A 14,651-nucleotide genomic window follows, 5' to 3' on the forward strand; every position below is an offset into this window, starting at 1 on the left:
ATCAATCCCCAAACACCTTTTCCCATGAGGAAATTTTCCATTCTATAAAACCATACGCCATAATTATCCTTGGTCAATTTTTTCACCCACTATTTGGGTTGCTTTAGTGGTCTCATCCATGCTTGATTGACAATATTTGCTTCCATATGCAACATAGTAAGTCTTAAATCAATGGCGCTTCTTTGATTTTTTTGAGCACACTCACTTCAAGTGAGGTAAATGACTTCAAATATGAGAATTCGCCCTCTTTTCAAGTGCTTACACTTGCTCAAATTTTAGGCATCCAAGAGCATTAGATTTGAGCACTAACAGTCCACTTTTAAGCACCAATTCAAGCATGTACCAATGCACTTATGGCATTTTCCACTTTTTATAAATGAACATATTTTGGCATCAAATGGCCACCAAATGCCTTCTAAACTTGTTCTTGTAGTAATGTGCCAAACTGAAAATTATCCCTCTCTTTTGGGCATCACATGCATCCAATTTTAGCATATGCACCCTTATATGCATCCTCCAATTCAAATTTACTGCTGGTGAAACTTGTGTCAAATGCTCTTATGCATCACCCTTATCACCAACCAGGCATATGATCTTCGGTATCAACACTTTTCAGCCCCAAGTGTGTATTTTACTGATTTTGGCATGCAATTCCTGCAGCAACAACTGCTATCCTAAATGGCAATTCCTTCCACCATGCTACCCACGGGTACTATGCCAATCCTTTGCAAAAAACCCACAAATGATGAATACAAGGGAGGGCAAGAGAATCTTACTTGACTTTCAATAAAATGGGCATCAACCACCGTTTATCTTCTTTGGCATATGAAGTCTTCTAACTTATATATCTTAGCAACTAAGCATGGTCACAAAGAGTAAGAAATACACCATCCACATGGCACCAGAAGAAGGACAATGCTTAAACCTTAAGAAAAAAAAGACTCTATAGGCTAGATCTTTGACAACAGGAATTCTTCAAAGCATTCACTCTATTTCTATTTACGATTCAAAATCTTGTTTATTTGGAGGAGAGGATTATCTCGTTAGCAGTTGAATGCTCCTCAGCTGCACCCAAAAGAATTCTTCTACTGCTTATGTGCCATCTTGGGATTCTTCTTGCTTCTAGCTCTCATCGCTAATGTTGGTTACTCATGCTTGGTATACAACTCTTCTTGAGGCTTAATCTCTCTGCACGCAGGCGTCCCTAACCTCTACTTTTAGTCATGAGATTCTCCTAACTTGCAATGGCTGTATTGTTGGGCGTGTTATAGGACCTCTACGTATGGAGGTCCAAGGCCACCGCTCCCATTGTTATGGCTTTTTGTAAGGATTTTGATGTGCGCATGCAGCACATGAAACTTGATGTTCCCATGTCTACTTACAAGGATAATAGCTTTGAATTTACCATGAAGTCACCTTCTATCTCTTATTTCTTGAAGAAGTATTTTATCTTTGGTAATCTCCAAATCTGTGTATGATCAATCCACTCTTGTTTCTTTTCCAAACGGCTTCTCATCTAGTAGCACCAAAGACTTGCCACACTCTTTTTTCTTTGGTGATGCCTTTTTCTTCTCCTCTCACTCAGCCACTTGCTTTTTTTGTGGAAGCACTGTTGAGGCGCAACACTGAAATCCTCTATATGGTCCATTCTGATTGTCAAAGGTGAGGAGAACCAACTTGTTGAGCTCCTACTATGCAGTGACAATGGCAATGGCCACTCCTCTATACCCACAAACTGGGGGTTATCCTTCTACCAGCTCCAATGTAGAGATGATGTGCTATGGCTCCCCTTTTTGGTTTGGATCCAATTGTGATTTCTGCTACTACTACGGCCTCAATCTCTTAGCTCAATAAATCAAGCATTCGTAGCCTTAACACATCTTTGTTGTGGATTTCTCTCCTAACGGCTCTCATTCAAGTTTTAAGACACTACAAGTTATGTAAAGAACCTCCACTCTATTTCACACCATTGTGCTTAGTAAACTAATCCAAGCATGCAACAAACTCTGTAAGGACCAGGCCAAAGTAGACAAGTAAAAGAGGACACACACACATCTATGCTCATGAAAATCCTTTATCTATTACAGGGAGGAAGAGATAGATTACACCTTTAATATACTTATCTATCTTCATGCGCAAGAGTCTCCTAAAGTCCCTTCACACTCTTACTTTAAAGAAACCACCTCATCATCTATATACCCCTCTCTACATCCATCCATGCAACATCTATACATCAACACTTTGTGCACACAAGGGTACATGTCAAAGAGATAGACACTAACATTTTGAATAATGCACAGTGAAGTAAAATATCAAACATGTAATATAGATGTTAAGTACCCTAACCCTAACCCTAAAGGGTTTGCCTATATTCTTTGTTTTCAACTAATATAGTGTATAGTTAGTCATTTGTTGTGTGCTCTCTAACTCTGCCCTTACTCCTCATTTGTGGTGTGATCCTTAGCTATTTGCTCTCCTCATCTCCAATCTTCTCCTCTCACTCTTCATACTTGTTCTTGGTATTAGAGCAGCTTGTTCCTTCCATTGAGGCAACATCCTTGTTGAGAGAGTGAGAACTCTTGTGAGTTTTCTCTGTGAGGTTTCATGAGAGAGAGAGAGAGAGAGAGAGAGAGAGAGAGAGAGAGAACTATAAGTTATTTCCTCTTCTAGTCGATAGTGACTCTTTGCTCATAATAGATGCAACAATTACTATGCAAGCAAAGCTATCAACAAAGGCAACAAAGTAGTATCTTTAAACTACTATATAGTGCTATAGTTATGCCACTCTACACAGGCTACTATATAGTGCTATATTTATGCTAATCTACACAGGCTACAATAACAATCATGGGACTACAACATATGCAAAATGGGAGTGATGCCAACACATAGAAAAAGTAGCATTAGACCCAATATACATTCCAATTGGCAAGCATGATATTGCCAGTTCAAAGACTTACATACAAAACAAGCCTATAAGCATATACAACTACAAGCAGAACAACCGAGCAAAGTGAGACAAGATACCTACAGTCAAGTGAACATCAAGAGCTTACAATCAAGGTGACACAAGGTGCCTACAATCAAGCCAACATCAAACAAGCAAGGCGACATCAAACAAGCAAGGAAACATCAACCTAGGCAACACAAAAAGGCAAACGTATACATAGCACACCAACTACCCATAGCCATTCTACATTTTCAACTAAATCTAGTGTACAGTTAGTTATTTGTGGTGTGCTCTTTAGCTGTGCCCTCTCTCCTCATCTCCACTCTTCTCCTCTCCCCTCTTCATATTTTTTCATGGTATTAGAGCATCCCTGTCTTCCATTGAGACATGGTGATCCTTGTATGAGAGTGTGAGAGTGATTGAGAGATTGAGAGTCCTCTTGAGTGATCGTGAATTCCTTCCATTCACTTTCATAGAGAGAATTCCGTCCACTGAAAGAAAATTTCCGCTCATTTTGATTTAAGAGTTTTCCACTCTTTTCTTAAGGATTTGAGAGAGAGAAAGTGAGAGTTCCATATCCATTTGTATCCCTTTTGAGAGAGATTCATTTAGCTGAGTTTCATTTTCTAGTTTGAGGGGGAGAGAGAGCTCAAGCTCTTTTTGCAAGAGCACACGGGCGACTCAAACCATAGCCGGCCTCTACAACAAGCTCCATCTGTTACAGCCTCTCCGGCTTGCAACTCCAAATGGGAGAATCGGCTTCCACCTCCAAGGTCCTAAGCTATCTCGACCGGTCAACATCACATCAACACTAGCAGAAGGTTTTTTTGTTGGGTTGGCTAAGGGCCTTAGCACATGGATGGGGCCAGCATGGGTTTAGGATGGGAATCTTTTTGTCATCATTACTCCCATCCTACACCAAGTGGTCTAGGATGGATTTAGAATGGGAGTAGCCACTTTTTCTCCCATCCTAGACCATGGCCTCTAGACCCTGGTAGCCAGAATGGGTTTCCCTTTTTTAGGGATTCAAAAACATGCAAGGATGACATGTATCCTTGTCCCCAAGTGGTCCCCACCTCCTAAACACATGAAATGATGCCACGTGTCCTCTTCCTCCTAAACCCATCCCTATTTTTTTTTTGTTAGCACATGGTGGGATGGGAATACGATAGAAATATGCATGGGACCACTTGGGACCACCTTTTCCCATTCCCATCCTATTTCTTCCCATGTGCTAAGCCCCTAATGCATCCTTGAGATAGAAAGACTCCTCCAGAAAATGGTGACTTCTACACATAAGCGACATCCCGTAACTTAGTGACCAACCAGCAACGACAGCACCATTGATGCATCCGAGTCCTTTGGCTCCATCTGCTTGCCAAATGACAGCGCCTCAGACGTTACCCGTGCCTCAATCAAAAAGCTTCACGACCAGCCTTCACAACTGGTATCTCTTGCAACAACGTAAGCAAGATACCACGACATTGCTCCTACCCGACACACCTTCAGTCGGCTGACTAGCAACGCCTCCACAACTCATCTTTGGCTCCATCTCCTTGCAGTGACCCTATCAAACACGAGCCTTCGGCTCTCCATTTGCACACAATCATGACTCCTTCTGCCTCCATGCATCCATGCCACTAGCATCTAAGCTCTGACCTCCCGTGCTCACCCTTCACGATAAGCTTCTAGCCCTACAATGCCGGCAATGCTCCAACAAACAAAGCCTCAGCTTCCGGCGCCCCCAGATGACACACAAAGACAACTAAGGCTTTATTAGCCCTAGCCTTCCACGGTGGCTGCTCGACCTCTCCACTAAGGCTTTAATAGCCCTAGTGACACACAGAGACAAATAAGGCTTTAACAGCCCTAGCCTTTCATGGCTGTTCGACCTTTCCAACGACTAGGCAACGCCTCACGCAATCACCACAAGAGGCGACATCATAGACAACTTCAGAACACTGTACCAACCTTCAACAAACCAACACCGAGTAGCGCCCGCCTCCAATTAGGCACGTAAAGCTCCAACTAGAGTCTCTCACAGCCATGCTCAACGGCCTCCAATTGACACAAAGCCTGCTATCAACGTCTTCTCCATAGCTTCAACGTCAACAGAATTCATTAGCATCTAGGAAGATTTTGGCAAATCAACATGTGGCATTTCTCCTTGGTCCTTAGCTAGCCATGTGGTAGATCTTATCTACCACATCACACCCCTTCAACAACTGACACATGTCAGATGGAGGGGGAGAGTACCACTCAAATGAGTTTGCAAGTTTCCTACAGAAGCATGGCATAAAGCAACAAGCATATCCATAGGGTCCATGCCATCATGATCTTATCTGCCATGTGTTGCAACCTCCCATATCATCGTCTCCAAATCAGATGCCATGTTAGCAAGCTGACTTCATCATCCACATCATCAGTGCCACATGGATTGTCCACCTCAGCTCATGTGGTAGTCCCTTGTCAGTTACCCCTTTGCAGGCACACTGTGCACTGCATGTGAACCCAATTGAGATCTCAATGCACTGCTCCACTGACACACCCCCTTGGCAGGCACACCCCTGCATGTGAACATAGTGGCCACATCACTACCACATCATCCACTAGCACCCTTTTTGCCCCTCCACATTGATCAAGCGATATCTCTTGATCTAGGAAGAATTTGAGGGTGCTCCAAAAAGAGAAAATGCTCAAATTTTCATGCTCTAAGTGCTCTCGTCATATCACACACACATTTTGACACAAGTATCACACACTTTTGAGCCTTGGCGACAAATCCACTTCCTTCACACACATCAGCCTCTACATCGATGCATTTGACCTAGCAACTAAAACGAACAAAGAAAATGAATTTTTCATCACTCGACAAATGGTCTAGATCTAGTTCATAGTATATTAGATCATCCATAGCAGAGAGAAATCCAAAGCAACCAAATACCAAAATTTCCTAAATAGTTCCTACATGGAGTCAGTTCCTTCGCTCATATGCGGCTTCACATCATCAAATTTCCTGAAACCTGACGTTCCACAATTCAGTGAGTAGCCTTCAGAGTGTTCAAAGGCGTTGAACGATTGTTCAATGGGCATATTGCACATGATTTGATTTCACACACCCATGCGATCATTGTAAAGCCTATTTGGCTATTTTTTGATATTGTGCACTTTATTCAAGCCTTGTAAAGCCTCTGGCTATTCCTGACATCATTTGCCACAAGCCTTTATAACATATTAGATTATACATTGTAGTTCTATCTTCATTGACAGTTCAGATTGCACTTGATATAGTCAGTGTATTGCAGTTGATTCAAACAGTGATTTCATAGACACTTTGAGTATATTTTCTTGCACCATGTCTATGACTAGCAACCTCAATTTGGAGGCATCTGCTAAGCTAGACAACTCCAACACAGCACATGGAAATAGTGAATGGAGACCATTCTTGTACTTCAAGACAAATGGGAGTATGTTTACGGGTCTACACCTAGACCATTGGACGATCTAGCTAGCTAGGAGTAGCAGTAGCTCTACTCTAGCCTAAAGGAACATGGTGGAGAGAGAGAGTGAGAGTAGACTAGGGAGAGAGGAAGTGATACTCAAAAGAGACATAATGAAAAGACTATAGCAATGAAACAAAATGAAAGTACTCACATGTAGACCAAAGAGCTTGTAGCTTGAAACTTGATTGATTTGACACCAGACAAGTACAACTCTTATATAAGAACACACATACACACACATATGAACACCTATGCATATGGGATAGCTCCGAATATGATACATGGCATCCATAGGACTCACTAGACTATAAAACACCTACTAGACACCTAGTACACTCACTTTTAATTCACTTTGGCTTCATATTCCAACACCCCCCCATGAAGGCAAGGTGAGAGACTACTAGAATGGAACCAAGAACAGAAGATGACAATGACGGTATAAGGTGAGGGACTATTGGAATGGAACCAAGAATAGAACATGACAATGACGGTCATCAAACTGTGCAACCTATGTAACTCAGAGGCTAAAGTTTGAGCGTGTTCAAAGATTGATTCAAGCACTCTCACGGCTTGAGACTCAACATCCTTAGAGGCTCATGTTATAGCATGGCTACATGACTAGCTCATAGGTCTAGGAATACACCAACATCCTAGAACTCGGCCATGCATGATAACAAGACCTATCAAAGCCAATACATGGCTCCCACAATACATCCCCCTACAAACCTATCAAAGCCAATACATGGCTCCCACAGTACATCCCCTCCTGGCTCCAGGGGCTAATGAGAGACATGGAGCCACACACCAAAACAAAATAGGAAAATACATCTTTTTAGGAGAACTATCCAAGGCAGAGAAACTTTGACTCAACACACATGATTTATTTGCATTCATTTATGGGGACAACCTCGGGTAGAGTACCTTTGACTCAAACAAGAAAGTAGTAAACATATATTCCATTCATTTTATGCATAGCAAGGGTAGAGAACCCATGTGCCCAAAGGAGCTGCCGCACAAAAGTGTGCACATCTTGCTCCTCGATGATGTGTCGAAGATGCTCATGTCAAGGATGCCTCGAAAGATGTTGATGAAGACCATAGGAGCAGCTACCAAGGGAGATCATGTCACGAGTCTCAATGTGCCGATCAGAGAGTCATTGAATGCACAGAAGAGGCTCAAAAAAACGAGCAAAAGTGCTCAAAAAACTGAGAAAAAATGTATTGTAGGAGATGACGAGTGTGAAAAGAGTATTCCCCGCTATCGAAAGCCTCAAGTTAATGTACAGTTGAAATGACCTGTGGGTAAGCTCGGGAAGCTCAAATCACTAGTGGAGGTCACAAGAGTCAAATCTGAGCAAAAAATGCCTAAAGGTAGCCTAAAACTACTCGGAATCGCCTTTTGACAAGTTGAATGGACTCTTGGCACTGTCGCGCATCCGCCTACAGAGGTCCGTACGGACAAAATATCATTTTTTTTTGCTCAAAATCGCCTTTTGACGAGTTGAACGAACTCTTGGCACTATCACGCATTCGCTTGCAAGGGTCCGTACAGATGTATGGACGTCCGTACAACTGCACGAACAAAAAATCATTTTTTTTTCTCGAAATGGTGCAGGACAAAGTTGTTTATGTTTGGGCAGTGCCAAAATGTCAAAAAATGTCAAAATCAGACCTCATAGGGTTAAAAAACTGCCCCGTTGGACTGCTCCAAAACAAGTTTTTGGTGACCAAGTGACGAGGAATGTTCACCAATGCTGAGGGAGAACCACGAACTGATGCACGAGTGAGTTGAACTCATAAATGAGGACCAAGAGCAATCACTAGGACACCAGAGTACTTGATGGCGAGGAACCATGGCGAGGCTAAGGGAAGAGAGGCTCTACCTTAGAGGAGAGGAGGGCTTCCATTTGCGAGCTTCTCTCATCCTCCTCTAGATAGAGCAAGAAGAAGGGGAAAGGTAGGAAGGGAGGCTTTGATACCATATGAAGGAACATGGTGGAGAGAGAGAGAGAGAGAGAGCAGACTAGGGAGAGAGGAAATGATACTCAAAGAGAGACATAATGAAATGGAAATGAAATGACTATAGCAATGAACCAAAATGAAAGTACTCACATGTAGACCAAAGAGCTTATAGCTTGATACTTGATTGATTTGACACTAGACAAGTATATCTCTTATATAAGAGCTCACAGACACATATGAACACCTATGCATATGGGATAACTCCCAATATGACATGTGGCATCCATAGGACTCACTAGACTATAAAACACCACATCTTTCACCAATCCTTTTGTACTAGTGAAATTAATCATAGGGATAACACCTTTCCCTTGAACTGGATTCTGTGTATTGTCTGTTGTGTAGATGACATTCTTCTGACCTTCCAATGGCTTCATTTCTGTGAACCATTCCTGATGATTTATCATGTGAGATGATGCATTGCTGTCGATGTACCAAGGATCCTATTCCACTTGGTCGACTTGATAGCTGTAATCCTCTTTGGGATTAAGATAAGAGTCTAAGTACATTGTATCAGTTTGATGCATTTCCTCACTTGCAAGAAACATATTTCCATGTTCATTTGCAAAATGACTATGACTAGAATGTCCACCACGATGATTTCCTCTGCCTTAGGAATTCCCTCGATTACTGTTGGATTGACTACCTTGGTCATACTACTTCTTGTGGTAATCTCTTTCATAGTGTCCAAACTTGTGACAGTAGTTGCACTGAATGTTTGATACATTGGTGGATGCATTCCCTCATCCTTGAAATATTCCTCGGTTGGAATGATTTCCTCTTTGCTGATTTTGATGCTGCTGAGGATGATGATGATGCTGATGTTGATGCTGACTTTCATTTTGTTGCTGATGATGACCACTTCTCTGATATGATCTACCCCTACCTCTGTCTCTGCCTCTGCTTCTGTTTGAAGCTGTGAGCGCCTGATCATTAGAATGACCTTTTCGTGCTTGAATTGCCTGAGTCCTAAGTTCTTCACCAAGTAGGACTGACTAAAGTTCTTCTAGTGTCAAAATTTGCCGTTGGATGGTAATACTCTGGACTAGATTCTTGTATCCCTCTCCTAGTCCATTCAGAATGACTTGAACCATTTTTGTAGGTTCATAGTCTCTCCTACTGCTGCAAGTTGATTGTTGTAGTCTTTTATGTGGAGTACATAAGCATTACCAGTTTCGCTGCTGTTGCAGAAACTCTGGTTGATCTGGTTTCTTAGTGTGAGAATCCTAGATGTGTTCTTGGACTCGTAGAGAGTTGCGAACATATCCCATGCTTCTTTCGATGTCTTGACTATATTGAGCTGGCCTAGCATGACATCTTGCACATTCTGCTTGATCAGATGATAGGCATACTTGTCATTCTTATCCCATTCTACTTGAGCTCGGGCAATGGTAGGATCTGCTACTAGTGCGAAAATTGTTTGTGTAGCTGTAGATCCTATTGCTGGTGCTATGACAATAGATGGAGTAGTGCTACTGGTGGATTGGCTAATGGTCTAGGTGTAGTCCCATCGACATACTCCCATTTGTCCTAAAGTACAAGAATGGTCTCCAGTCGGTATTTCCATGTACCATAATTGGAGTTGTCTAACTTAACAGATGCCTCTAGATTGAGGTTGCTAGTCATAGACATGGTGCAAGAAATGTACTCAAAAGTGTCGTGAAAATCTATGTATGAATCAACTGCAAATACATTGACTGTGGCAAGTGAAATCTCTAAACCGTCGGTGAAGATAGAACTGCAATACATAAAATCTGATCTGTATTACAAGGCTTGTGGCAATGATGCTGGGAATAGCCAAGAGGCTTTACAAGGCTGAAATGATGTGCACGATGCCGTGAGATAGTCGAATAGGCTTTACAATGGTGGCATGTGTGTGTGAAATCAAGTGCTATCTGCCCACTGAGACAATCTGCAATGCCTCTGTACTCTCTAAAGTCTACTCATGGAACTGATGAACGTAAGGTTTTAGGTAATGTAATGATGTGAAATCATATGTGAGCGTATGGACTATTGACTCCGAGTAGGTACTGGTTGGGAATTTTGAGCATGGCTTAGATTGCAACTTGGGGAAATTCAAAGTGTCCCCTCTATGGCGATCCAGTCTACTCTAATCATATGAACAACTTTCAAACTCGTAGAAATGAGAAGAACTCTCTCTTTGTCTCTCTATAAAAAAAAATAGATCTCGCAAGTTCTAGCAAGGTGCTGAATATCTCACAATCACTCAAAAGAGATGAACTTTCAACACTCACAATTGAAATCTTTATCTCTTTCTCTTGAAGAATGAATCGAAAGAACTCTCTCTCACATAGAGATGAACGGAATGGACGAAAATCTCTTTCATCAATGGAATGAAAGGATGGAAGCACTCAATCTCTCAATCTCTCTCATACTCTCATGAATTGCAATGCCTCAGCGGAAGGCAAGGGAGCTATGATACCATGACAAAATATGAAGAGGGGAGAGGAGAAGAGTGGAGATGAGGAGAGAGGGCACAGCTAGAGAGCACACCACAAATGACTAATTGTACACTAGATTTAGTTGAAAAAATAGAATATATACTAACTCATTTAGGGTTAGGGTTAGGGGATCTAACCCTTTCCTTTATAGCACTTTATAAGGTTAGTGCTATGCACATATGATCACGTGATGGTGCTATGCACACATGAACATATGATGTTGAGCATGAACTCTCAACAAAGCTAAACCTAGACTGTTGTCCTCTAGGGTAGAAGGTCGCTGAGATCATTCTAGATAGAAAGTCTATAGACATCAAGGTGGACCATGCGGGCTCAAGTCTAGAGATATTCGGTAGATAGTATAAGTACCTTGTGGTAAGATCAGAGGACCACACCATTGGTGGGACTCTGGATCTATCTCTTTTGTATTGTGTCCCCATAGATTTGGATGGAGATATATTATTTTGGTGGTTTCTATATCTGGGTAGTTCATTGTCTATTGATGAAACTGCACATCTATGTGATGCACCTTAAGTTAAGAAGTTTGTGATTCCACTCCCCCACACACACTGTGTGAGCTCCTGGGCTATTCTATCAGTATTCCATTGTGCATACCCTCTGTTGGTTGATTTCTAACACACCCTTTACATGTGGTCTAAAAAGGCAGCCTATCCTTTGGCCCCACCTTTTCAAAACCATGATCTTGATAGCAAATGGACTTGAATCATTGAAAGGTCTTGTTGTAAGATCAAGTATCTAATTTTAAAAGACTCATTCACATTTTTCTTCACTTGATGGACTTCACCCATTCCATACACCCAAATCAATGGAAAATTTCTCCAAAGTCATAGAAAGAGTGAAAAAGGACCATATATAATTTGCTTATGGGTCTGAACCTCTATAATGACTCAATCCATTTAATTATAAAGGCAATTCATATTGTTTGATTAATTGAGGCCTTCACCCATCATGTATGCCCAAATTAGTGGGGACCATGGCTCCAAAGACCTAGGTGGAGTTAGAAAGGGCCATAGGGGGAACTACTAGGAGAAAGGGCAAGATTTCTTATTCTCTTTTTAGATGTTTAATCTCTTAGAGATTAAAATATACAAAAGGACTAGACATAATCTCAATGTGGAGAGTACTAAAAAACCCTATGTATTACTTGCGGTTAAGGGGTATTAAAAAGCTACTCAACTAAAATTCCCCCTAATAAAACCACCCCTCTTCCCTTTTGAACTAATGAATATTTTTCTAAATTTTAATTGAAAAACCTCTCTTGTTGTTGTAATCACTGTGTTTCTATGAGAGAAAGAGGGAAGGGGGAGAAGGGAGAAGAGAGGGATAAGGGGAGATGGGAGAATAGAGGGAGAGGGAGAGGAAAAGGGAATGGTAAACACAAAGGTAGTACAAGGGAAACAAGAGAACACCTAAAGACACTCTTGAAAGAGAAGAGGGAAGCTTGTATTCCAAACTTGTGCATACAACAATGAAGACCAAAGTCAACCATTTGGCCTTTTATACAATTCAAATTTTGAAGGGAGGGCCAACCATTTTCCTTATACCACTCCCTCTCGTCTCTCTTTGTTTACAAGCACTTGGGCCCATATGGCGCTAAGGCATTCTCTCAACCTCCTCTTGTATTCAAATGGCTCTTGTGTTATACATCTATGGAATCCAAATGGCTCTTGTGTTATCCTTGCCAATTTGGATGATCCTGGTGCCTACCTCTGGGGGGGTGGGGTGGGATCTATAGGGGGTGGCTGCAGAATTTCAGTCGAGGGGCAGTAGAGTTGAAGATGGCTATGGCTTCTTACCCTTCCTCCTTGGTGACATATTGGGGTAGGCTTCATGAATTGTTTCAAAAATTTTTACCAGGGACTCAAGGGAGTCCTAGAGAGCTTGTAGCACCTGATTATACAAAATGATGATTCCAAGGGGATGGTAAGCTATCAAGCGGTATGCAGCTAGGTGTGCTTGAATTTGGACAGTGAAGGATTGGACATAGGTTTGCATCCATTTTATGTCAGCTTGGAGGTTGTCGGGAGTGTAGACCCATGGGCTAAGCTCGGTGGGCTTAGCTAGTTGTATCACTTCATCCATCCTGTGGATAATTTTTGGATTTCATGATTACACGACACCATGTCTAGAAGTTTAGTAGGATGGGGTAGGCAGTGAGAGTTTAAAGATTGAAAGGATGGAGGAGGGATAGACTGGCAGGTTGAAGCTTAAGGGAGAAATAAGACATGGCAAGGATGGGGTGATAATGGTCGGGATTGCACGACGGAGGATGGTCTGGGTGAGATCTATGTGGAAGATAAGATTCTGTGGACGAGGTGCATTGAAGTGCATTTGGAGTGTTTGGGGGATGGTGCGTGGGGCGAGAGTGTAAGTGGTGAGTTGTGCGGAGACCTCCCGGTACATTGAAAACTCTTGCTACTCTCTGCCTTCCCAATGTTGATTCCTTTGGGTGACCAGAGTTGCATAGGATCTTATTCTCTACTTGCATGTTGATTGTAAGGGCGTGCTCCTATGCTAGGAGATCCTAGAGGGTTTTGATCTCTCTGTAGGAACCTACCTGAGCCTAGCATACTATTCCTCAACCTGTGCCCTTTGTTCTTCCATGGCATGAAGGCTGGATTCTACCTTATCCACAATTGGTCCATGAGATTTGCATGAGGGATTCACTCCCAGAAAGCTCATCCTTGATCTTGTTGAGGGAAACTTCTAGCTCTTCGACCTTGGCCCAATTTCCTCTCAAAACTCAAGGATGTGAATTACATTATGTCGGTAGTAAAAGTTCAATACCAGGGTCAAAATCTAACAAATGTGTTGCTAGATGGAGGATCTAGAGTCAACATTCTGCCACAATACATGTTCAGGCAGTTGGGACTTTTTGGGTTGGAGCCTGCCCCATTTCAGGTTCACATGGTAGATCAAAGGAGGATTCAACCAATAGGAATAATTTGGACTGAGTTGCAAGGTATGGTGTTCCACATTAATTTTGTAATCCTATAGATGGAGGAAGAGGACGTGTATTACCCTATGTTGTTGGGTAGGCCTTAGTTTAAGGCAGCTTGGGGTGAAACATGATTGGGGATCTTTGGTGATCACCATACGAAATGGAAAAAATAAGCTAAAAATGTAGATGATTCTGGGTACAACTCTATAGAAGAAACATCGACCTGTCATGGCCCAAGGGGTGAATATGGGAATCGAACTAGACGATGACAAGGAGAAAAAGTTCTTAGATGCGAATCCATCAAAGGTCCCACTATTTGAGATAGAAGTGGAAGTAGTGTTGAGGCAGTCTTCTAGCAGAGCGATAGGGGGAAACAACCCATTACAAAAGTGCACATAGTAACAATGAAAGAACCGACACCTGATGGAAGATTTGAACCAGAGGATGACCAACTTGTCATACTGGATGTTGAACCGGATGAGGGAGACATTGCCTTCTACCAAAAATATGGAGAGGATTTAATCCTAAAGGTTGAATTGGCATATGAAGATTAGATGTGGAGAACTCTGATGCGAAGCGCAATGCTATTTAGTGCTCCTCTCACAGGCATTGTGAGTTGACTACTGGCTCCATGAGCTCCAGTGTAGCTCCAGCAAGCAACCGCCTCCTTCAATGCCCATGACTCCAGCCCGGGACTACCCATGCATTAAGCATCTTCATGACCTCCCTATAGCACTACGACGGCTTCTAGCC

Source organism: Dipteris shenzhenensis, chromosome 4 (genome assembly GCF_047967505.1).
Source record: "Dipteris shenzhenensis isolate YYH24624 ecotype China chromosome 4, Dip_SZ_1.0, whole genome shotgun sequence".
NCBI classification, from domain to species: domain Eukaryota; kingdom Viridiplantae; phylum Streptophyta; class Polypodiopsida; order Gleicheniales; family Dipteridaceae; genus Dipteris; species Dipteris shenzhenensis.